The following is a 25,073-nucleotide window of genomic DNA, read 5'->3' on the forward strand; positions in this document are numbered from 1 at the left end:
GAGGCGCAGTGGTTCATGCCTGTAAATCCCAGCACTTTGGGGGGCCAGGACAGGAGGACAGCTTGAGCCCAGGAGTTCAAGTCCAGCCTGAGCAATAAAGTGACACTTCCATCTCTACAAAAAATTAAAAAATTAGCCAGGCACAATGGTATGTGCTGTAGCTCCGGCTACTCAGGAAGCTGAGGTGGAAGGATCGCCTGAACCCAGGAGTTCCAGGCTACGTGAACTATAATGAGGCCACTGTACTCCAGCCTGGCCAATAGAGAGAAATACCTTATCTATAAATAAATAAATTTAAAAAAAGAAACGAAAATGTGGTACAGGCCAGGTGCTGTGGCTCACTCCTGTAATCCTAACATTTTGGGAGGCAGGTGGATAGGTTGAGCCCAGACATTCGAGACCAGTCTGAGAAACATAGTAAAACCCTGACTCTACAAAAAAATACAAATATTAGCTCGGCTTGGTGGTGCATGCTTGCAGACCCAGCTACCCGGGAGGCTGACTCCAGCCTGGGCAACAGAGAGAAAGACCTTGCCTAGTCTTTTGTTGACATTTTCTTTTTGCATTTTATTTTTATTATACTTAAAAGTTGTGGGGCACATGTGCAGATCATGCAGGATTTGAAATTTTCTATGTTAATCTTCCCTCAACAAAAATATCTTCAAACCAAGCCTAAAATATTTCTTGGGTACATACTTTATTCAAGGCATTGAGGCTGGCACTGCAAGCAATACGATTCAGAAGATACAGAAATAACACAAGTGCACAAATAATGTCACAAATTTATTTAATATAATTAAGAGAGTAAGTGTTCCTTATGAAGGATGACTTTTGCTTATCATTTTAATTGTGATTTTGATGACTAGAGTAATATCCTCGTGATTAATAAATACATCAAATATACTAACAAACTTTCCGGAAAATATTTAAATTTTTGACAGATTTCTTTTTTGGCAAATATACCTAAACTTGAGAATGACCATCCTTTGTTTACTTCCTGGTTTTCTTTTTTAAATGTTATATAATTTGCTTTTATGTTCTTGGGTCATAGAAGCTTACTCTCACTTCTATACCCTTCTTGGTAGAGTTACACTGTTCCTTCTGCCTGGAATCTCCTCTGCCACTCGTCTCTTCGCTAATTGCTATTCCTTTTCCAAGACTCAGTTTGGGTCCATCTGTTGACTAGCTGACTGCTTCCCTAAACCTCCACCACAAATCAGGGGTATACTGCCATTTCTGTCCACAGTACAGAGTGCTCATCTCTATCACAAATTATCTTAAGTATCATTTTCAAAAGATGGTAAGCTAACTGAACACAGAACTCATGGCTTTCACATCAGTGAGTGCCTTACCAGTGAGTATACCCATGCATAACGCCTGGCAAAGAGCTAGCATATGATAAATGTTTTGACAATAAGAAACACAGGAGGGAGGGATGAATGGAGAAGGGAGGGAGGGAGGGAGAGAGGCAGGGAGGCAGGGAGAGAGGGAACTGAATTATGGCAAGTAATATGAATAGTGGAAAGGATAAAGAAAAGTATTTGGAATTCAGAAACCCATGTATGAAAATTTTAAAACTGGAAACTTTCATCTTTGCTTGTTGGTGTGAGAAAGTTTAATTTAAAAAAAAAAAAAACTGGAAACTAACTCAGAGACCTCCTAAATAGAGATTTTCAAGATTTTTCTCTATGCAGGACTATGTTTTAATTAAATTCTTAATTAAACATTAATTAGTGACAATTTATAAGGCAGAAAACAAAATGACTATTTCTTCCAGAAGTTTAATCTATCACTGTGTGACATACAGCATCTTATCATCTTCATCATCAAACCCCTCAAGAAAGTGTTTTTAAAACCAGTCTCCTCATTATAAAAATGAAGAAATAGAAAGGTCCCATCATTACTGCGGAAACAAAATCTGCAACTCAGGCCCAAACTCCAGTAGAATAAATCCTCCATGATGTTATCTTTAAAATACTTAGGAATTTAATAGTATCTACAAAAACAATTTATAATAATTTCACACTCATTTCAAAATGTGAAATTAAATGAAACTATTTATACTAAATATACTTGATAATTTTGCTTTTAAATAAAAACTGGGTTAGCAAGTGTGGTGGCACAAGCCTACGGCCCTAGATACTCGAGAGCATGAGGCCAGAGGGCACCTTGAGCCTAGGAGTCTGAGGCTGCAGCGAGCTAGGACTGTGCCACTGCACTGCAGCCTAGATGACAGAGCAAGGCTCCATATTAAAAAAAAGTAAAAATAAATAAAATTTTAAAAAATAAAACTCAGGGATTATAAATTGTACAAATTGGACATTTTCAAAGTACACTAAAAATATTAGACAATTTTTCTTACACATTTTTTTGACAAGGTAGCCTTCCACATCTACACATTTCTCTGGCAATATTTTGAACTTGTGAAAACATTGTTCCCGTCAGCAACATCCTATTAACAGTGATTTTCTTCTTTTATCACCTTTCAAAACAAAGAATGTAACAATTTAAATCCACATTTTTTTTTCTTCTCCAAAATTGCAAAACAGACAACAGCACTCCAGTTCAACAGTCAATTGTGGGCTAACTCACTCACCTCTGTCTGAAAAACCAATAAATTCCACACTGGGAATTAAACTTCAGCCATACTTTGCAGGAAAAAAAAAAAAGTATCTGATACTGCCTATAATATACGCAGCATTGTAGATTATTTCTTTTTAGTGTTGCTGATTTACAGAGGCTACTGTAAAAACCTCGCAACTTTGAAATCCTAACTTTCCATCATTCCTCAGATCAGCACATGCAACTTAATGGACTTTACAAATCAAACGATACTGACAATAAATCTAAGCAACTCATTTACAGAAAGATAGATCTGAGTATTAACTGTGAAATTTAACATGCTTTAATAATTAGACTGTGTAAATAGTATAATATATATTTCTGTCCTAATTTGGTAAGATGTGCTTCTCATGTAATACTACTCAAACTAAATACAAGAAATTGTTCTGGCATTTCACTAAATCAAAATCTTGAAACCCTACAGCTTGAATGTATAAATTGAGATTTTATTTCCACTTTAAATTAAACAATAGTTATTATTCAGTTTCATATAATGCAATTTATAGTAGTCTTCTGCTATGAATGCAAGAACACAATGGTATTTTAATCAGATTTTAATATAATTCACCAAAAGACATTTTGGAAGGCAGAAAACCAGCGACCCCACCCCCGCCAAAAAACTATCATTTCGCCATTAAAAGATAAACATAATTCACCAGTAACATGTAATTATCTACTATCCCTGCATATCAGAAAATGTTTCTAATGCTAAAAATTTGGGCCACCTTTGCTAAAAATTTATACAAAATATTAAATGCTATTGCTTCACTTAGGTTGCTAAGTAACTAGATGTTTACACAGCCTGATAATAGTTTGACCATGGATTTCTTAAAAAAATTGTCGAAACTTTCTTTACATATTTTATCTTATAAATATTAAAAATATCTCTTTTAGGGTGTCATATTTTTACAGTTTCCTTAACTAGTTAAATAAAATTCACAACTACAGTATCTACAACCATATTTAATTAACTTCCCTTTATTTCATGCTGATTACCTTATGCATAGCTATGTCTTCGGCATGACTGATCCTTTCACAAAAAAGCAAGCCATCACATACCAGGACAGTTCTGACAAGGATCCTCTACTGACTTCCTTTTAAAGCTGTCAATACATGGGCGGGTCCTAATGCTTGGGATGATTTGGGGGCAGGGATTTTGGGCCACGGAGAACTACAAAAAAGATTCCTACTTGGATGTTGATTAGGTGTCAGAATATAAAAGTAAAGCAAGAAGAACTATTAATCTTTTTTACATAATTGCCCAGTAAAAGTGTAAGCAAAAAGTATTGATTTCTTTTCATAGAGACAGGTCAACATCAACACTTTCTGTTTTCAGTATCAGAACATCAATTTTGATTTTTAAAAAAACAGCTCAATCACTGATTTATCATCTATGCAGCAACAATAACAAAATTCTGTAATTAAAAAAAACAAAAAATTTTGGGCAGTATTGAAAAAAAAGGAATCTTCCCCCCAAAAAAATGAAAGAAAAAAAATCTGAAGAGTGAAAATGGATGCCAAAAGACATGGGCCACTTATTCAGATTTAACTTACATCAATAATGACAATAATAAGCATTTACTGAGAGCTTTCCATGTATGAAGCTTTATTAAGCACTGTAACTGCATCATAAAAATTTTCTCTATTATATGGAAGCAAGAATACTTTTGGATTAGGGCAGACAAATCAGTATTATAACACTTTAATTATAACTTTCATCATTCTTATATCCATGCAAGGAATCTATAGCTGGTTAGGTTCCAAAAAAATTGTGATCTTCATTATCATGGATAACCATTTATTCAAAAAAATACTGAGAGCCTACTCTTAAATTAATCACTGATGGATAGGTGCTGATAGGTGCTTTGGGTTGTTGTTCAGGATTGTCACCCACAATTAACATGACACAAAGGATCAGCTATAAGACCTAAAAACTATTGCTGAGTATGAAGAGCTAAAAAGCTATCGGGGAAATGATTGTTACTCTTTTAAAGAACAAGATGAAGCAGGGGAATTTCCCCACATACAAATAAAATAAATATATAATATTAGAATTTCATGGTGACAAAAGAAAAAGCTGCAGTGAAGATAAATTGCAATGAATTTTTTTTAAATCTTCAAGGAAATAGATTTCCCTAAGCTTTCTGAAAAGGGGCAGGCTGGTATCTAAGGAACCAAAGAATATCAAATTACTTGCTTAAAGAGCTGTTAAGAATGTTACTAAAATGGCTCTGAACAATGAAGAATATCTCAACAGGTCTAATAATGACAAAAGTATTCTTTAGCAAAATAAAGATGTCTAACCAAATTATAATAGCTGGCTTTTATACAGTCTTGATTACCTCATAGAAATCTCATCTAAAATACAAATAAACCAAAAACCTAGATCGTGTATCACTTAAAACATATGCAGGTATACACTTGAAAACATTTTAAAACTTTTATAAGAAAGAAAAATTATAGTTTTTTTTTTTTTACAAATACCACATTTTAGAATATACATATCAACTTAAAACATCAAGTTTCTCAGCAGCTGGTACTCTTTGGACTTTTAACGCATGCATCTCAAAGTATCATCAGAAAAATGGGCTCATTCCTTCTCCCTTCCTTGCAGGCAGGCTAATGGAATACACAAGACTCGGCTAGAAACTTGGTTCTAGGCTTTGATTTCTTACTTCCTCCTCTATCTCACATTCCATCAAATGCCAAATTCTATCCCACCATTACAAAACTCCTCGTATCTGTCTATTGCCATAGCCTCTCACCAAAGACTGTCGTCCACAGCGTCTAATTAAGTTTCTATTTACTTCATTAGTTCCCCAATCTAATTCACTGGCTACACCACCTTGAACACTACCAAGTAAGTATAACGTGTTCTCAATTGAAAATATCAACACTTTATGGCCCACAAGAGAATCTTAACAGAGCAGGCTGTTTATAATCACGTCCCAAACTAACATACCAGTTTCATCTCCTACTTTCTATGCACTTCACATTCCCCCTAAAGCACTGTATTTTTATCTTTGTTTTCCTGTGACTTTACATCTGTACTTCTCTACTCCTCAAAAAAAGACTGTATTCTGCAATCCCCTTCTGCCTTCAGGTCTAAATAAATGGGGTCTCCTTTTCCCTATCACTCATTTTGAATTTACTCTACCTACCCTATATTTTTACAACCTTCTCTCTGCACTTCATTTTGGCATATTATAGTATGCCTTTTATAAGAATTATCTGTGTAAATATCTATTTCTCTCATTAACCTAATGAGCATAGTCCTTGCATACAAGTATAGTTTTCTAGGCACGGCCTTAATAAATGACTGTTGATCTAAACAAAATGAACAGAATTAAAGCCCAGGAGTAATGGTAAGGTAGATGTAATATGCTTATAAAGTAGAATCGTTCTTGTAAAGACTAGAATACAGTCAGCATTTCAAAATATAGCCTTTAAGACCAATGTAAGCAAATACGTATTTTTGGTCTGGTAATTTTGGCAAACTCAGCACCAGAAGTTATGTCAAATTTTTAAAACCAGACGTGCTGCCACAACAACCTCTGTGGCATTGTAGGAAACCAAAAATAACATCTTGAATGTAAAATCCAAGACATTATAAACACTGTGTATTATTAAAGTAAATACAAGCCCTTACCTGTAAGGAAATAGCTGCTCTGAACTACACAAGTATAACATACTTTAAGAGATTGTACCCACATATGAAATACTCAATTTTTCTAAGGGTAATTTGATTGTGATTTTTTTTTTTCTTAAAGTCTGTTGCCCAGGGTAGAATGTAGTAGCAAGATTATAGCTTACTGCAAACTCATACTCCTGGGCTCAAGCAATCCTCCCACTTCAGCCTCCTGAGTGACTGGACTGGCTTTTTTTTTTTTTTTTTTTTTTTTTTTGTAGAAATGGGTCTTCTTTCTATGTTGCCCAGGCTGGTCTCGAACTTGTGGCCTCAAGTTACCCTACCACTTTGTCCTCTAAAGCGCTGGAATTATAAGCATGAGATACTGCAACTGGCCAAAAAAATCGCTCACATAGCAAGAATTTCCTAGTGCTGTGCATCTTAATAAAAATAATAAACTGGGAGTGAGAGGTAGATAAAGATTGAATCATTCTGGCTTTGTAGTATCTTGTGGCCTTGGGAAAAATATAAATGCACAACACAGAATGGCAACAAGGCTGCCAAAAATCAAGATTTTACTCATTCAAATTTAACTTTATGATCTTTATTGCACCCTACAAATAAAATGTTGATTAAGGAATATTAGATTAATATAGTCCTGAATTCCAAGGACTGAAACATCCACCTTTCAGCTAAACAACCAAACACATCATTAGATATTTGTACTATGTTTTTAAAGACCAAGACAAATTTATGATTTTTATACTCAGAATTGAGAACAATTTTCAATTTTTTTAAAAAACTGTATTATTTATATATACTAACCAAAAGCTGCACTGTTCTAGATTTATTACCAAATTCATGATCTGTTGTGCTGATGAAGACTCAATAAAACTCAAATTCATAGAAAGGAAGCTGACTACTAACGATAAGACTTAGCTTCTGATTTCCACTGAGTTTTTATATTTTTCAATCTACTCATAAATCTTACCCCCCCCCCGAAAAATGGGATGGAAGACCCAGTTTTAAAGCTGTTTCTATGCAATCATTTCAAAAAATTTTAACCAGAATTTGACATTTAAATTTTACCAATTTTTGATTGTATGCTACAATGACGAAATATACTTGGACATACAGAATAGAAAACAAGACACTGGAGGCTACAAAAGGTAGGACGGGTGTGGGAGAAGTGTGAGGGCCAAAAATTACTTAGCGGGTATAATGTTCGTATTTGGACGACATGTACGCTACTATCAAATACATGCATGTAAAAAAAACTGTGCTTGTATCCCCTAAATATATTTTTTAGAAAAACAAAAGCCCCCCCCAAATTAAGAATTAAACATTCATAAAAGACCATTAACAAAATGAAGAAAATGTTGAAGCTTTAATAAGTGCTTGGCAATACTGAATACTGAAGCTTATTAAGTACTCGGTAAAGTACATGTAATAAAGTTTTATTTTCTAGGTTGCATAAAAGTAGGCAAGCATAAAAAGATCATTTGTATGTTATAATAAATGACAATTCAACAAAACATTAAAACAATCTTTTAAAAGAGTTGAATAATGCCAAACATGAAGGTACAGTAAATATCTTATTAACTATGGAGGGCTTAAATATACATTAAGCCACATGAAAACACTCCAAAGAACATCACCATGATACTTCCACATTAAATAAAAAAGCTATACATTGATACTAATTACTACATGTATATCCTGTTTCACTTCAGGAGGTCAAATAGTTTTACATGACTAGTAGTGAAAAACGTTTTTTAAAAAAGGAAAAGGACCTCAACCATCAATTCAGAAATTAGTAATATCAAACTATTAAAACATCTGAAGAAAATATTCTATAAGAGGAAATATTAAAAGTATTGAAGCAATATGCAAAATACTGAAAAAGTCATCTTAAGAACAGTGCAAAAACGTCTAGTAGTATAATCAATTGTATAAACATCTGATAACATTAATTTTATACATACATAAGAGATTATAGTGATTTATTCTTTATAAATAGATAAAATCAACTTTAATAAAACAAGCTAACAAATCAAAGCTATATTTTTATTTTCAACTAAAAGTTAATATTGTGGTGAATTAACTGCAACCTTGATATGCTCCTCTTGATTTTCACAGAATTAAGAAGCAATAAAGAGAATGAGGCCATTAGTGTATGTAATCTACAAGATTCTCAATATTCTTAAAATACTTAAGTGATGATTATACTACAAGCTATTCAATTTAGTATTGTTCTAAGAGCTCATTCTTATTTCCTATTTTTTTTTAGAAACACTCTTAAACTTATTAAAAATCAATCCCAAATGTTTTTGAAAAATGCAACTCCAGAAAATGTGAATTCTAAGATACTTATGCTTCGTTATTGGATGTTTAAATCATGTAATATTAACTGAATAATCATTATAATCATTGTTTTAAATCTATTCTCATTTTAAGAAACCAATGACAGGTTTCCAGGCTAAAATGTCAGAGGACTTAGGTACTTCTTATTAGTAACACAGTATAAGAAAATTAGTTAAAAAACACATAGGAGGTATGAGGGAGTGACTACAATATTAAAAGTGGTAAAGTATAAAGGTTATGTTTGAGCATCAAGATCATTATAATTTTAAGTCACCATGTTTGTACAAATTGTCACCATAATTCCATAAAGATATTTTAAGCACTAATAATCCTAATAAGGACTCTGATGAGAATCAACCCTGAATTCTTACAGAGAATACAACGATAGAAAAGTGCTTTTGGAATGTATTCTTGAATACCTTACTGTTTTGTAGCTGTTATCTGAATCCAATACAGCAAACAGATAAAGATTTTCTTGAGGTGAAATTCAAATACTTTCAAAAGTACAGGTTTTTTTGCATTAGCCAAAGCTATTGTGGACCACTAACTACTACTAAGCATGATGCTCTGTCAAATAGTAAAATGTTGGGCCAAGTCTTTTCCTTGAACATAGCTAACTTTTTAGTTAAGGCCTCTAACATGAGCATTAACAACTACCTTTCTCCATTGACTTTATTTGGTCAGAATAACAATGTCTTTTGAATCAACAATCTGATTTAAAGAGCACTAAAAACTAATAAATTTTTTAAACCGTGATATAAAAACTGTGATTAAATAATTTTAACTAATGGGATTTTTTCCCTTCTTAAACATGCATCTCAAAAAAAGGTAGTTTTAGTAGTCATATTCCTATTAAAATGTGTAACACACAAATATTAGAAACAAAGTTACCCATGAGTAGAAAGGATCAGTATTTTTGTTCTGAATTTTAGGTATTTCCCTAGATGTTGTATTTATTTTTATACAAAAGTAATGCTATTGTGTTTAAAGTTTTGAAAAAAAGTATGAAATTTTATAATTTTTTCTCATTTTAAAATAATAAATTTGATATTCTAAGATTTTAAAATTATCTCTTTAGTGCAGCTTTATATTTGCAACATTATGTGAACACCACAAAATCTACTACATAAAGTGTCGATAACAAAAAGTATTCTTTTCATACCTTTGATAGATTTCAGTTTGAACAAATCTATTAAATAGGCAAAAGAAATGCCTTTGAAACAGGCAAAAAGACAATAATATTGTTTATTTTTATTCCTAAAATAAAAATATTAATTTCTAAGTCCTGAGAATAACAAGGGCAATTTAAAATAATTTTTTCCAATACAGTTACTAAAAGATGCAGACTTACAGTTTTGCATTCTGGCCTCTTCATATACTTATATATACATTTTCAAATCTTATTTAGGGTTTACCATATTCTTTGGTAACTTCCATTTAAAATGCTTACCATGTTCAAATATTTGGCTCCCATTCTTATAAAATTTATATTTAAAATATTATTCCAAATCTATCCTCTTAACACTTATTACTCTTACTTGGTGAACATTCTTCATAATTATTCTCTCCATTCATAATATAGCTTATTGTTTTAAAAACCAGTCTGCTCAAGTAGATGCAAGAACAATTAATACACACACATTTATGCTTAAATAATAAATATACAAAGGAGCAGAGAATGTTTTATCATAAATTCATACTTTTTTATTATAATTCAAGACATTTGAAAAAATTTCTTTGATAATTTACCAAGAACATCGTGGTTACTTTAAACTGAAAAGCAGTTACCAATTAATTTCTTTGTCATAAACATCCCTAATAAAATACCAGTAATACTTTTATGGTAACAATTAATTTATTTAACTTTTCAGTACGATTTCTTTTCAATGAATTCAGATTTCACTACTCTAAAAATCACTTAGTCTACCTTCAAATTTAAGACAAAACAAGTAGAACTTACCCTAGCTGCGCCTTTCCAATAACCTCACAGAAGTTATGGACTCTGTGACAGTTACTGTACCTCACATAACCATTTTCCTGGAATGAATTCTCCAGTAACCCTTACCTCACTGTGAAGGGTGTTGCGGTATTAGAGAGAAAAGGGTAATGAACTGTAAGACCAGATCGCATTTTGCAGTGCCTATTAAAAACCAACTATGATAAGAAGTATCTTTTTATCATATTATTTAAGAAAATGACATAAATTTGGCAGTAAAGGGTATCTATCAATAATTCTATGGAAAAGAAGCATGTGTATACTTTTGTAAAGCATACCATCTTAATCCTATTGAAATATTAATTGCTGTTGCTAACATTCTTACCCCGTTATAAAATGCTCTGCATGAATGTGGCACATACTTGTTAAGATAATACAGGACCATGCTGAGAGAATAATACTTATACCAGTACCATAAATCTCTTTATTAAACAAGTTTCCTTACTTAGAGGATTATTCTATGTCACAGTAACAATCTGACTTTTCACATTAGTAAAGGTTAGCTACTAATACAAATCCAAAACAAGAAATTTCATTAAGAAACAAAGCTTTTTAAAATGCAAAATAAATATTTTTGTCATATCATTACTTGGTAAAATAAGAGAAATGAACTATTACATCTCTTTTCAAAGATGTATAGTGGACAACCCTTCTATTTTTTACCAACCAACAAGAAAATTCTGAAATAATGTTATTATGCCAAACTGGAAAAATGAACAGACTAGAATTGACTTTTTAATAAGATTTAATGTGATATCCTATCATTAAATTTCCTGGCACAAATAAGAATATGCAGGTAACATGAAAAATTCTGCTCAATTAAAAAAATCCAAATGCTCCTAAAAGCTCATCATCCTGTTTACCTAAACACCTAAATGAAAAACTCTCAAGTACTTCTAAGTATCTGGCTTACAATTCCTTAGAAATTCGGCTGGCACAGAGTCATAAACAGAATTCAAGTTTCAGTCAAGTACCAGTTATTTTGCCTGCATTCATTTTTTTTCCCAAATTGGTCAGCAGTTTTCTAAATCATGTAATAGTAGGTCCCTATTAGTAGTTACTGTGTTTTAGAGTCATTGCACTAATGTCCATTATTGCAAGTGAAAGTCATTAATCCAAACCGAACCCTTTTGTGTTTAGAAAAGCACATATGCAACTCAGATATCTAATTTGGTCTATTAATTAAGTGCAGAGAAATGTAACACACTGAAATACGTTTAGTTGTCATTTAATAGAATGTTACATATCTGAAAAATTACCTAAAAGGCTGGGATCTCTCTTGTAATAACTACTATATATTTAAACAACAGACAGTTCAGTTCTGCAGCCATTCTGAGCTTTAATCGTAAATAAAAAATTAAAATCTAAAAATGGATCTGATAGCTTTATTATATTTTAAGGTATTTTTAGCTGAAAATATAAGAAGGCACATTTGTGATCTGTGAATAAAGGAAATGATAAACACAAGGTATTTAGTACATTAAATTGTACTGTAATTTGGCTAATCTCAAAATGCCTTCATTTTTTCAAACAAAAATAAAAAATATTTTATGGTACTCAAAGACCAGAAAAAAAATTTAAATATAACTTTCCAAAGGAAACTGTCAATTTATATTGCTTTGATTATTTTATCACATATAAAAGCTCCCTCTGCAGGTAATAACAAGAGTTAGCAAAAATATCTGAAACATATAGGCAGTTGCCTTAGTAAAAATGCAGGTCACCATTTTATAGAAATACTACTCTACTATCCAGCATTTTTCTCTCTTCCTTACTAATTACCTATTCAAAATAATTGCTCTTGAAAATCTGTGGTTCAGTATTATTATTCTTGTCCTCCATCCTGGTTAAGACAGCATCTTGAGTAGGCAGGATACACAAACTTTTCACAAAGTCACCCAAGAGCTACACATACAGTACATTTCAAGGAAAAAGAAAACATTACCTTGCTTACACAGCACCAGACTGAAATGATAGGCCACCCACAAAAAAAGCTGCCCAGCCCACTTATCTCATTCATTTTCTGAACTCCAAGTAAACTAGGGTAGCATCTTAAGACCAATTTGAAATGAAAGATAAAAGACCAATTTTAAATTAATGCAGTGATAACTATATTTCCTTCTTATTCTGAATAAATCTAAAATTTAGACCTGAAGAGTATTTATGTATGAAAAATCTATTTTCATTTCAATACAAAAAAAAAAAAAAAAGGAAAACTGATCTGGGTTGCAAAATGCTCTTTACCCTTTTGTAATGTTTTCAAGATTTGTTTTAGATTTCTGTTTACACAATGTGCTCTTCTGCCATATTCCTTTCCACAAGTATACAGAGACATGATGTGATGCATCTCTGCCAAGGAAGTAAGAAACAGAAAGTTAAGAACTATCTAATTCTCGGGGGCAATGTGTTACAAAAATGTGTTGCTGGACAATGTTGATGCCCCTCTCACTTAAAATGTCTCCGTTCTATCATATGTAACATCACTTTTATAACATGTAAATACTGACTGGAAATTTGAAGCAAAGCCAGTCTACCTAGAAATGAACTGCCAGGGTTATAAAGAGTGATTTTTTTAAAACTAAGATTCTTATTGAACAAATGAAAATTATAAGATATGCTAAAACATACAGAAATATAATACTGAGATTAGTTATATCTTTTCCTAATGAAACAAATAAGGTTAAGAGTTTGAAAAGCAAGAGCAAATCAGCAGTGTCTTTTGTGGGGTTTTCTGCTTAAGGGAAAGTAATCAAATTTTGTTTCACATGTATTTTTAGATATTCAGGTTGTAGATCTAGTTTAAAACCAGAAACAATACGAAAAGTCATTTCTGTGAAGGCTATGGGTATCATAGCACCTGCAGCAGAAAAAGCAAAGTGGGAGAATATTCCTATTACTCATCTATTGAGCTATCAAGAGGAAGCATCTAACATTCAAACATTATCTTCTTTGTGACAGACAGAACTCTGAAAGGTGCAAAAAAGTTTAATGTCCTTAGTAAAAGTGGACCTATCTAGGACATTATTAATTTTAGTGTAATTTTTATTTGTTAACGCATATGAGGCAAAGTGTTTTAGATTTATGTTCATTTCTTTAAAAATGTAAAGCAAGATACATAAGAACTTCAGTACATGAATCTTCAGTGTATCTTCCATCATTTAACACATTAAGCCTTCATCAAACTAAGAAAATATGTACAATGACTAGGATATAATTGCATATGCATACAATGTTATCAAAATTAATGTTTCCCAAAATGTCTTAGACTTTAACCACAGGAGTCAGGAATTGTAAGAACCAAAATACACCATAAGCATCCTGAGGTTAAGAACACAAAGATGAGTGGAGAAAATGATACATAAGAAATGTGTTCTGTAATTTCTAATCAATAACCACAGTAACGAACACAATAAAATGGTAGGTTTTTAATGCAGAGGAATAAAATTTCTGTGTGGATGGCACCAGTTTAATAAAGGAGTAATAATTCCACGTAGAAATACTTTGCTTCAAAGTAAAGACACAGGGAAACTCATTTTCAACGTGATTATTTTTTACGTAAACTGAAGTTGAAAACTGATTAAGTAAATGTAGTTTACATAAAACATAAATATTTCTATCAACTAGTCAATTTATCTAAAATCTTGTAACCATTTGCCCCTTCTTATATAGAGAACTGCTGTCACAGTACTTACAATGTTACGAATAAGTGATTAGAATTAGAACTTACTTTGTAGAGAAAACAGAATTCTCTTTTGCTCGCACTATTTACTATCATCTTCAAGAGAAAGCATTAGTCAAAAGCAAGGTCACCTAGCCCACCCCAGCAGTCAAGTGCCATTTTTGACAGTAATTGAGGTTATTTTGTCATCTAAATCCAGAGCAATAACTAGTCTGAGGTGTGGACTTATGTAAAAATATCTACAAAAGAAGGCAAAGTGTGGATAGTAGAAGCATTTCTCAGTCCACAGGCAGGAGATAGATTTGACAGCAAAACAGATATTTATGTCATACCATTTTCAAAATCAGTTTAAAAAGAGATACCTTAATCGTATGTATTTTACATTTTAAACTTCTTAGTTTTTTGCCAATAACTATGAACATGTATTGATATACAAAGGAACAGAATATAAATTATGTGTTCATGTATGTACATACATGTGACCAAGAAAGGGGTTACTGAGTGTTATCTAATAACTAAAAAGGGCAAAACTTAGCCTGTTTTTATTAGGAACCTCATGGTGCATCTTCCTTCACTAGTATATGGCTGAAGATTTTTGTTTTCATCCAGAAAAAAAGAATTGTATATGATTTTGTCCTAACAAATTAATATGTGTTTGAATTGGTGCTAAATCTAAAGTTAACCATCAACTACTCCCATCTCTCATAACCAAGAGCTAACAGAAAACAAGAAATGGAGATAAAAATGAACTATCAGATTAAAAAAACCTTTTTTTGAATATTACTTAATGAATTTTAAAACAGAATTAAGACTTGGTCACATATTTCAGGAAGTTAACATCTGCTTAACCTGCCCAATTTTTAACTGTATTTTTCTGTTTTTATTAGGGTACTGAATCTATCCCAAAAAAAGTCCTCCAAAGACATTTCAGCCTTAAATAGGCTTCTTTTAAGACAATGAATTTCAAAAGCAAAATTCAAAGATTAAGGTGTAATCCCTGTGTTTGAATTTTAATGATTATAATGTACTCCTCACAGATTGGAAAAAATCAATGACAAAACCAACAGGGGCCCCGTTTTGCTCAGCATACGTTTTCTTGTCAGGTCGTGATTAATGCTGTGCTCTGTAGAGGGAGACATTACATCCGGGCTAAAACAGACCTAAATTTTACCCTCAGGCAGAAATCTGATTTAAACATCTCTATTTAAAGTGACATTTGTCCTCCCCTTTCAACTGTTTTCCCCAGAAATTCCAGGAAGTTGACTTCATGACCTAAAAACAGCCGGGTGGCTTTGAGTAGCGGTTGTGCTTGTTCCTGCACTTCGGTAAATCTCGGTGCCAGAATTAATCAAGGTGGTAATAAAACAGGTGTCCAGCTATCTGCCACAATGAATCCCATGCTACTTTATTGCTACCAGAATTTAGAATTTTGAATTCAGTGTAATTCTACCATCAGTAATAACAATTTCCAAAATGTATTTTGGTTACTAATAACCTATTTATATCTTATAATGGACTAGATTTCTTTTGATTCTTAAAATTACACCTGATATTTCACTCAACTAAAATATCAACTGATTACAAATCCAAGAAATATGGAAAAGCAACTACTTAAAAACAAACCTCTAAAATAACTGAGAATATGCCAGTGGAAATAGTTTCTTGTATGTCTTGCAATAGCTTTCATAAAAACAAAACAAAAATGAAAAGCAAAAAGAAAAAAGCTCTTCATCTAACAAAAGTCACCGAGTACACAACTGCATGGATATTAAAACAGGCACCAATATCCTTACACTGTGAACATGGAAACTTTTGATATTATTAAGCAATGTAGACATGCCTGGCAAGTTCCTACAAACCAAGGTAATCTAATTTCTGATGTTTTTCAACCTAAATTGATTTTTTTTTCATTTAGCCGTTCTGGTAATTGAACAAATTTATGTAAGTGTGATGGGATTTTACTTACTACGACACAATGCATAAAATCCTCTGTGAAGACAAACTATATTACTTCATAAAACTGCATTTTTTGTTGTAATTAAACAAATTGTATGTAAACTTGCTCTCTGCTTCCGAAACAATCAATAGTATTTTGCTATAAGCTGCACTTTACTTGCAGGTGTTAAGTGTTTGGTTTTTTTATTCAATCTACATTTTTTTATTTCAGATAATGTTTATTTGTCAAATATAAGAGGTTCTTTGTCAAAATAAATAAGCTTTTAAAAAATGCTTGGTAAGAATATATCAAAAAGTTATCTACAAATTATTGCCTACTTAGTGCAGCAGATAAATTATCTCAGGAAAAAAAATTTTAATATGTTTTATTATGATCTCCCTTTTGACACCTTGAGTCACATAAAAAGAAAAAACTACTTACATCAAAACATTAGGAAAATTTCTCTATTTAACATGCTTAACAAAACCTATATACTACACTTAAAATATCAACTTAAAGTCCTGAGTAAAATTCAGGGTTGACAGACCCTAGTTACTCCTTTAGAAGTTATCACACTAGGTCAAGGACTACAATTCCCTAATTCCAGTAATTAACTATTCATCTCTGTGTTAAAGAAACTATTTCGTTAGCCTTTTTCTTAAAAGCATTAAAAAATATAATCACTACCTGGCCAATCTTTGAGTGTATCTTAAGTAGCAAAAAGATTTTAGAGAATAGTCTCAATTTATTTTTGTGATAGTATCAAGCCTAATTACAACAATCTGAGTGATTAAATACTTTTCAACCTTCAATCAAGAATTATTTGAAGAGATGAATATTTGGGTGCGGCCACAGAATAATTAGTCTAATGCAACAGAGAAGTAAACTAATCTATGATTTTAATCTATTTTTTAAGTAGAAATGTTTTAATCTTTCTTAAAAATAGCAACAAAAGTTATCTATTTAGGTTACATTAACTAATATTTAAGCCATAGGAACTGATATGACCAAAACATTCACAGAACTTCAACTCCTTTTCAGGTCTAGTAGCTAAACTTGCTATTAATGCTTTACGGAAATCTATCAATTTGCAAAGTTTTTAGCTAGGCATTTTTGCAAATAATCTGAGGAACCATATTTTGTAATGATACGTTTTATTTACAAAATTTATTATCTTGAAAATAATTGCCCTTATTTTTTACATAAATCTTTTCTGCAGAAAAGCAGGCAGATGTCCAATGTGCATTCTCCCTTCAAGACTCAAAATCAGATATGGTTAAATAGTAAGAGGCCAAAGTGCTACAGTCTTTGAAGAAACTTTTGCAAAAATAGCACCTATGTGACACTAAATTCCTCCATTTCCAAAGCTATCTTTCATTCCTAATCTAAGTAACCCTAATCTATGTTCTTAAATATCAGCACTGGGCTAGCGGTATGGATTCTTATTAAAATGAAAACAGACTTCTCTTAGGTAAGTACAAGTGTGTTTAATCTGTATCTTAGAATATATTGTAATGCTCTCTTCATTCCACCTACACCTCTCAATAAACTGAGTGTTATTTGAATATTTATTCATAAAAGTTAGGTCAAATAAATATTTTGATAGAAAATAAAGCAGTAACATTTTATTACTATGGTTTGCAGATTTCTGGTTACCTCTTGACCTTCATGACAGCACAATCTCAATTCACATAATTCTCATATTAAGACATTAAAACGCTATTTTAAATTTAATAAAACACAGAAAGCTTCAATCATGATCAAATAAAGATTAACCCTAAGTAAACCTTAGTTTTAAAGCTCTCTTCTAGCTCATTTGAAAAAAGGAAACACCCAGAAGCCTGGTGTTAATGTTTCTGCTGATTGTGAAAATTGAAGCAATAAAAACTCCAACTGCTTGTCTCAAATTAAGGCTTGTATTACTGCATATGAGATCTGTATATTTATATTAGTTTTTATAACATTTGGAAGTTTTGTTGCCTGCTTTGATGTTAGTCCATTAATAAAACAGAGAGTCAAAAACCTGGAAAAAATTGTATTTACTGGAAATTCTCAGGTCAAAACTTGAAGTAATTGGTTTGTTCTACCCCACATGATTCAATATTCTGATTTCCCCAACTACCTGCTCCCAGAGCTATCTCCATTTCTAAATTCGTTTTCTTTTGCCAACACATAGTAACCCAGTGATTGAAAATGGCAGCTGAAGTGCTTCTACAACACATTAATTTTTCTCTAAGTAGTCCAATTTGGCTTCTAAATGTAGAAAAATCTTCTTTTCACTGAATTTTGCACCTTTAGAGATTTACTGAATTCAAGATCACCCTCATATAAAGTGAAGAGCAATATTTTCAAGACAATTTTTAGATTATCACTAATAGCTCTAAAGGACAATGTGTTTTCTTTGTAACACTCTGCATTCAAAGTAGACTAGTTAACAGCAACTTAATGGCAATAATAGCAATTACATCAATGTGGGCTTCTTTAAAGTACTTCCTAGACAAGTGAAGGGATCAGATAAACTACCATAAAATAATTTCAGGGTAATGATATTACAATCTCAATGGCACTAAAAAAAAAACTAATCATAATCTGAAAAAAAAAAGTATCCTATTACACTTAAATATGTTACAAAATTAATGATAGTTTTTCCCCCTCTGAAATTGTTATATTGGAATTCATTTTCACTATTAAAATAAAAGAAAGGAATATGAACATTAGTAAATGAAAAGGCATCAATTCATATTCAAAAGCAACCAACCATCTAAGGTAAAACTATAAAAAATATGAGCTTACGTCTCCAAAAAAAAATCATTAATTTTGTAAAAAAAAAAAAAACCCTGCCCTGAAATTCACTTTCATCTTAGAACTAAGTTTTGTAAATTATGAAGTCAAATAAGTAAAACTAATTCTTCCCAAGAAATTAAAGGTAAAAGTTCCCCCTTGATCCGTCTGCACTTGATAACTAACCCAAATGACCCAAGTACTTGTTCCTTTTTTTTCATTAATGGATACTGAGTTGTTAAAAGAAATTCAAAGAACATATCTCTCTGCAAACATAAAAAAGCAAGAATAAACTGTATTTTTAAAATAAACCAACTGAATAGTAGAGTTTACTGCTTGACAAGATACAAAAATTTTGAAACAAAACAATATTTACACAGAATTAGCTCTATTTAAACAGAATTCACAAAAATTTGAGTCTTCCCTTAAACTTTTCCAAGCTTATATTTGCAATAGAAGTTTCGTAAAGTCCATTTGAGGTCCAACATCCTCCACTGACTTTTTCCCTATTAACGTAGCACTTTTAAAAAATAAAGTTTCCTATGTGTGCAAATGAGTCTTTTAATCACAAAATTTCTCTCGTTTTAGAGGCTAATTAAAAACCAATTAAACGCCTTTTTTCATTTTACTAACAAAGTGTAGTTCCTAGAAAAGCATTAAGTTAGAAGGAAAAGCTTTCTTCACTCTCTCTTACACTGAAGGGACCCCAAAAAACAGGCAACAGTGACTATCATAAAACAAAAGGTCACTCTTTTTCTAGGAACAAACCATTTATCAATAGAAAATAGTTGTCTTGCCATTTGCAAGGGCTCCACAGCAATAGACAATGTTTTTGGCTCACATAATTACAAAACAGTAAAAGTTCAGAAACACAGCCTGAATCCACCTCCCTATTTTTACCCTTTACAATTCTCATTGCCCTTTGGGCCTCCGCTTGGAAGCAAAAGGAAGACAGGCTGAAGTTTTCTCAATTGAGCTAAAGCTAAGAAACCTTTGATATGCTAATAGTCCCCTTCAAACGGTAAGAATTCACACTTGCATTAATTCAAACAATTTGTGCAGAATGATGTGAAATGGCACCTCTTTTAGAGGCAAGCAACAAAAGGAGAGAATCGGAATGTCTGAAGAAACTAAACAACAGAACATTTGTTCTGTAGTATTCTTTCTATTATGCATTAATTTATCGAAGGGGGAGGGAGAGACAAAAAGTTCCATAACACACCTGGACAGAAGTAATTTTTCTGTTAAAGGGTTTATCGAGCAGTAATTTTTCTGTTAAAGCGTTAAAGGGTTTTACAAAGACACTAAATCTAAAGTTATAAAGTACCCCTTCTTAGGTCAAAACAGTCCCATCACAACTTGGAATGCTGCCACAGATTGAGTACCAAAACTATTCTATTTTTCTGCTGTGGATGCATATTGCCTCTTTAGTGTCTTTCTTCTAAGGTTTGCTTAAGATCAAACCTGACTTAGCAAGAGACATCCCAACAGGTAATTATTTACCAAAGGATGTGACTTTCTTCGTTGTGCAACTTCGTTGAACAGAGAGCAAACTCGGTGGGGCCCGTTCCAGACATAAATAGTGACAGGGAAATGAATGAATCAACTACGTCCGTTAAACCTGCGCCTCTCGAAAGGGGAGGAGAAGTGCCCGTACTGAAAGAATGCAGAATACAGTCAAAGAATTGGGGGCGGGGTGGGGAAGAGAGTGCCTTAGAACCTGGCCTTTGTAACGGGAACCATATGGTTGGTGGCTGCGGCTCAGACGCTCCCAGGCTGCTTGGAGAAGCTGCTGAGCAGCCTGACACCTTTCAAGAAACAGGAGGAAAACATTTTCTCCGTATGAATCTGAGACAACAGTTTGCATCAAGAAGAACGGAATGGGGGCGGGGGGAGAGAGAAAAGATGAGGGGGAGGAGTCCCTAAAAGGAGAAAGGCTAGGATGGATACCGCAGGACTTGTTCCTCCAACTATGCTTTGAGAGCACAGAGTGAACACAGGAGAGAGAGTAGAGAGAGAGAGAGAGAGAGAGAGAGAGACACAGAGGTCTCCACTCAGCGATACTTTAGCATTAAGTAAAGCTTCCAGCAATTTCCCTCACCCCAACCCCGCAGTTCGGCGAAAAGAAAAAACTTTACGGGTCCCAAGCGCCGAAGTCTCGCAGGCGCGCCTCCACACTGCTGGGGCGCTTCCAGGGTTTGGCTCGCCCTCGCCCTTCTGTCCGAGGGTCGCCCCAGCCAATCAAGGGGCCCACGCCCGGGTAGCGCTGGGTCTCCCCTTCCCTCGCGCTCCTCCCATGGCGTTCTCCCACCGCCACTCCCCAATGGCACCCCCATCCCACAAACCAGGTTCCCGAGGCTCCCTACCCCACAGCCACTCCAGCAGCACACCCGTAACTTCTCCCGCAGGCCCAACGCGGCCCGCTGCTGCCCTCTCACTGCGGGTCCGGGAGGCTCTCTGCCCTCCCCGTGGCCGGCCGGGTCCCCGGCCGCTGCACCCTCCTGCCCCAGGACGCCGCCCCGGCAGCGGCAGCCTCGCCGCCCCGAATCGCAGCCAGCCCTGGCGGCTGCCCGGCCACATCTGGCTGGGCTTTACTGTCATCCTCGCCTCTCCACACCACCTAACCACCGACCCGAAGAAACAGCAACTCTCAAAAACTCGTCCAAGCCCTTCCCCATCGTCCACTTTCCCCGAACTCGCTCCCAGCCGTTCAGCCTCCCCGCTCCACTTACAGCCCGGGCCGGGTGGGCAAGCGGGCGGGGCCCTGGGGCGGCCCCCGGGCCCCAGCGCCCGGGCAGAGCAGCCTCGCCGAGGACGCGCTTCACACTCCTCCTCCCAGCCCGCCAGTGAAAGGACGGACGGTACCTTCCGACCCCAAGCTTTTATGAAATTCAGACATGCCTGGTAACGGGAGCCTCATGCTAACCCCCCTTCCAGCGCCCGGGGCAACTAGACTGAAGCCTGGAGAGCGCTACAATAGCTCCACGAGAAAAGGAGAAGCCGGCTGGACCGGACTGAGAGTTCTGCGGATCGATTTCCGAAGGGGAGGGGGCAGAGAAGGGGCGAGCAGCCCCAGCGAGCGCGGGTCTCCCCCTGGCCCGGCCGAACGTAAACAAACAGCCGAGCCCTCTAACCCGCGGCTCCCTCCCGCCTCCAGCATCCACCCCCGGACAGGAGGCGCAAAGCAAACAGGTCTCCGAAGCCGGGCACAGAGGCACATTGTTCGCTCCTGCGGCTCTTACCTCCGTTTGCGAACGCGCTCCAGGGGAGGGCCGTCTGGCGCGGGGGCCGCCCGGGGACAGAAGCAGAGGGCAGCAGCGACCCGGGCCGGAGAGGGCCGAGGTCGGCCGAGAGCGGGTCGCCGGCCGCCGAGTCCGCGCAGGAGGCAGCGCCGCGGCTCCCCGGCCGGGCACCGCGCCGCGGCTCGGAGCGTCCTCCTGCTCGGCCGCCGCCGCCGCCTCCAGCCGAGCAGCCAGAGCCGGGCGGCTCCTGAGGTTAAGTCAACATTTTCCCGTAGTTTCCCACACGCCGCTCCGCGAGAGAGGTCTTTCACACACACGCACACACCCCCAGACCGCACGCTCCCTTAGGAAAAAAAAAATCGGGAATCAGAGCGAAAGGGGTGGTGGAGGCAAAAGCGTGACAGAGGTGCGCAGACTTGGGAGTCCCCTCGAAGCGGCGGGCGCCGGCTGCGTGAGGCCAACTCAGTTTGTCGGGCGAAGCCCCTCAGCCCGCCGAGCGCCCGGCCGAACTGGCATCCCTCGCGCGGACCCTGCGGCCTGGGGCGGGAGGCGGCGACAGCCCCTCCTCACATTTCGGAGCTCCCGGCCCGGGCTGAGCGGTGGCCGCTGCCCCACGCAAAGCTGGCGGCGCAGACTCGGGCTCCGGGAAGCAGGAAGGAGCCGGGAAGAGCCACGCCACGCAGAGCAGCAGAGGGGTGATGCCCCCCAACAATCCCAAGGAATTCTCCGGTAAGCTCCCGATTTCGCTCCAGCACCTCTGCGTGTGTGTGAGAGAAGAGAGTGAGAGAGAGCGAGAGGCAGCGAGAGGGAGAGAGGGAGAGACGGGGGAATGCGAAGTCCTGACACAGACTCTCCGCGAGGTCTGAACTGGAGTCACCTCCAGCCTCCACCTCCTCCTCCTCCTCCTTCCCCCAAATCCCCCCCCCCCCCAGTTGGGCTAATCGTATAAACATACTAGCTTGTACCGCGGTAAAGGACAAATCTCTCCCTCCTGATTTTTCCAGCAAGGGGCTCGAGCAAACTCAAAAGAAGATTACAGGCAGCTAAGTACAAAACGTGGAGCAGATAATCTATAACTCATTGCCGCCCAATGGCCATTTTCCACTCCATTTGAGCAGCTGCAGCGGCCGTGCGCTCGAGCGGCGGGGAGGGGGAGCCAAAGGAGACACTTACAGACTCGAGCCGTAGGGACGGCGGTGGCGGTGGCCGAGCAGCCGCCCGAGGACCAGGCCGGCCCCGGCTCCGCCGGAGGGGCGGCCGCAGGGCTGTCCGGGCGGCGGCGGCGGCAAGGGACGCGCGCGCACGGCCGTGGAACGCGCCCCGGAGGCGGCCTGTGCCAGCTCGCGTCCCTCCCCTTCTCTCTCCTCCCTGTCGGCTTGCGCTCCCCCCAACCCCAGATCCCCGGGTTCTGCCTCCAGCCCCCGCATCAACACACCCATTCAACCCCTACGCCGCAGCCCACCCCAAACTCCACTCACTGCGCGCTGGGTCTTCCGCGCACTCCGCCGGCGCGCGCTCTCTCCATCCTGTCCACACACATTGCACTTTAAAAATATTTATTTTATTTCTGGAACGGGGTGAAGGGTATTTGGGAGAGCACCGCAAAGCGCGGCGCTCGGAGGCTGGGCGCAGTGGTCTGGCCGGCGGCTCGGGGGCCCCCTCCCCTCCAGGCCCGGGAGCTTGCTCCCGGCCTGGACTTCCGAGAGGCGCCCGGGATGCGTCTTTCACCCACCCCGTCTCCAGGTTTTCTCTTTTCTCCACGCACCGAGCCGGAGGCCCCGAAACTTTTAGTTTCCGCAGCCCTCCTTTTGTGTAACTGCTTGGAGGAGAAAGAATGTCTGTTCGCTGCGGCTGCTTCGGTCCAGCTGCGGCGCGCGGGGGACGCTCCAGGGTTAATGCGTCTTTGATACCTGAGATTTCCGGCGCGCTCGTTAATGAAAGTTACATTTTTTCAAATTGCGATTATTTTTTTCTTTGTAGTTAAGTAGAGCTAGCTAAACTTTGACTTTATTGACTGCATTTCACAAGAGCGTTTTGTTTGTTTTTGATTAAACTCACCAGGATAAGCAAAGGAAGGAAAGGAGACTACCAAGCTCTAGTTACTCTCAAGTATAGTCACAGTGCTGTTAGGTCTGTTTCCCTCATTTCCTTACATTGAAACTGCCTTGTCCACTGAACACACTTCCTAGCCCCTCTCCGTTGGCAATGTCAGCAAACGGCCAGGCAGAGCCAACGATGGACCTGAACTGAAAGGAACAGAGCACAGCAGGGCGAATCACGCTGGAAAAACGTTTAAAAGCCAGTTAAGTGTCCTGTGCATGCCAGAACATTCAAACATGGATTTTTTTTTTATTATTACAAAATTTCTGAGCTGGAAGCAGCTATGTTTTCAGATGTATTTGTAAACCACTGATTCTACTAATGAATGCAACCATAAAGAAGCATATTTACCTCGGTTTTCAAGAAAATGATTCTCCAATATTTAAAACTTAAAAAATAGTATGAAACTTGAGCTTCTATGCTTTCAGAAACAATATGTACTTTTTGGTGCTGCAGGAATGTTGCAGGCATCATACTTCAGGAATGATTCCAAACAATGTTATTAATATGTCAACAGCAGATTGTTCAAAAGACACGAAGATTCTAATTACCTATCAGTATTTTGTCAGAAAGCCAGACATGTGTAGTACTAAAAAATCCAATCCAACTACTGGTCAAGTTTGTTCTTGACATGTAGGAAATCATAAGTTAAATGTACACGTCTCCAAATAACTAAAACATGTTCTTTTTGTGGGTTCATTGTAATTCTCAGATTAAAAAAGAAC

At 36.8% G+C, this 25,073-nt stretch overlaps 1 protein-coding gene across 50 annotated transcripts in view; it reads right to left on the reverse strand.

Annotated features, from left to right (window-relative positions):
- Nucleotides 1-25,073, reverse strand: part of ADGRL2 (adhesion G protein-coupled receptor L2) — a 416,407-nt gene that overhangs the window by 166,958 nt on the left and 224,376 nt on the right. For 18 of the 50 annotated variants that reach the window (XM_032296461.1, XM_032296464.1, XM_032296466.1 and 15 more), the window contains exon 1: nt 22,249-22,368. The exons of 2 other annotated variants lie outside the window; for them this stretch is intronic. The gene's annotated coding sequence lies outside the window, so the exon portion shown is untranslated. Of the gene's footprint in view, nt 1-22,248; nt 22,371-23,421; nt 23,554-23,726; nt 23,885-23,980; nt 24,102-25,073 lie in introns of those variants that run through there. 30 more of the 50 variants (XM_032296460.1, XM_032296452.1, XM_032296459.1 and 27 more) reach the window with 8 other exon arrangements.

Source organism: Sapajus apella, unplaced genomic scaffold (assembly GCF_009761245.1).
Source record: "Sapajus apella isolate SASKATOON/1434 unplaced genomic scaffold, GSC_monkey_1.0 scaffold36, whole genome shotgun sequence".
NCBI classification, from domain to species: Eukaryota; Metazoa; Chordata; class Mammalia; order Primates; family Cebidae; genus Sapajus; species Sapajus apella.